Source organism: Chenopodium album, chromosome 11 (genome assembly GCF_948465745.1).
Source record: "Chenopodium album chromosome 11, dcCheAlbu1.1, whole genome shotgun sequence".
In the NCBI taxonomy this organism is placed as follows: domain Eukaryota; kingdom Viridiplantae; phylum Streptophyta; class Magnoliopsida; order Caryophyllales; family Amaranthaceae; genus Chenopodium; species Chenopodium album.
In genome coordinates, this window is record NC_137844.1 from 30,135,240 (window position 1) to 30,136,853 (window position 1,614).

The 1,614-nt window shown below is 39.6% G+C and overlaps 1 non-coding gene across 1 annotated transcript; it reads right to left on the minus strand.

Moving 5' to 3' along the window:
* Positions 1-214: 214 nt before the first annotated feature.
* Positions 215-320, minus strand: LOC145569721 (small nucleolar RNA R71). The gene has a single exon (XR_014096264.1). It is a non-coding gene; the product is annotated as a small nucleolar RNA R71 (small nucleolar RNA).
* Between the last annotated feature and the right edge of the window lie 1,294 nt (positions 321-1,614).

The following is a 1,614-nucleotide window of genomic DNA, read 5'->3' on the forward strand; positions in this document are numbered from 1 at the left end:
TTGAACCATCTTAAGGAGTTTGAAAAATATTGCAACACTATCAATGTCAATGGAGTTTCTCAAGAGTTTATCCGCCTTAAGTTGTTCCCTTTCTCTCTCACAGGAAGATCTTTGGAATGGCTAGACAAAGAAGTGAAGCCCAATTCCTTGAAGACATGGGATGATGTCACAAAAGCTTTCTTGTCCCGTTTCTACCCACCAAAGAAGACGGCGGAGGCTAGAGCCTTAATCCAAAGTTTCAAGCAATTGCCTAGAGAGAATCTCTATGAAGCATGGGAGAGGTACAAGGACTACCAAAGGGAATGTCCTCACCACGGAATTCCAACATATCAAGTGATCCAAATCTTCTATAGTGGTTTGAGCTTTCAAGGTAGATCGAGCCTAGATGCTGGAGCCGGAGGGCCAATCATGAACAAGACAGAAGAAGAGGTTGTGGATGTAATAGATGATGTGGTAAGGAATTACATGGATTGGCATGATGTAGAGAGGGAATCGACAAGCACAAGTTGCTCAACCGATCAATCTTATGTCATCAACGAATTGTCCACAATGGTCTCGAAGTTAGGAAAGGAGGTGAATTCTCTCTAGAACAAGCTCGAGAGTCCTTCACAAGCTTCTAGTCTTCCCTCCCAATTTAAGGGGAGAGGTACATCTTCCTACTCTAACCCTCTTTTTGCTTCTTGTTGCATGATTAGAGAATGCTTGGTTTGTGATATGTGTGGAAAGAATGATCATGATGCTTCTAATTGCTCCAATGTTCCTTGTGATAGATATGATGGATATGAGAATGTGTATGTGAATTGTGATGATAATAATGATTTTGGACCTAGATTTAATGCTCAAAATATTGTTGGGAATAGGAATTATCACAATAATGGGAGCTATGATGATTACAACCGAAAGAGTGGTTATGGTAACCGTGTGACCCAAGAATTTTGTGGTAACCATAATAACTTTTGTTGTAATGATCAAAGCTATGGCCAAGAATATGGGGATCATAACCAAAGTTATGGTAACCGTAATCAAAATTCCGGCCAAAATCATGGTAAGGGTAATTGGAGTAATCAAGGTAGGGGAAATTTTCAAAATGATGTTCAAAGAGATACCCCACCCCAAATTACTCCAAAGACTCAAAGCCAAGGTGATGATTTCTTTACTCAACAATCCCAATTAAATAGGCTAGAAAATTTCATGATGGATCAATCTAAGATGTTGAATGAATTCACATTGTCTTGTAATAAAATGTTTGAGGTCCTATTTACTCATGGAAAGATCCTTGAGAACCAAATTGTTCAACTAGCCAACCCTTTGAAAGATTGTGCTAGTCCATCTTCTTTACCTTCATAAGAAGTTGATTCTAGGGAACCGATGTGTGCTATGACCACTAGGAGTGGCAAGGTCCTTAAAGAGAGTGTTCCTAGGAAGAGTAAGGAGAGTGAAAAGGAGAATGATTCGAGTGAAGAGAATAAAAATGAAGAGCCTAGCAAGATGAGTGAGGATTCCAATGATAAGCCTAAGGAGAAAGAGCAGAAGCAAGATGAGGTTTACAAACCTAGACTTCCTTACCCCCAAAAGCACAATAGGCATAAATTGGATGAGCAATTTGGGAAATTC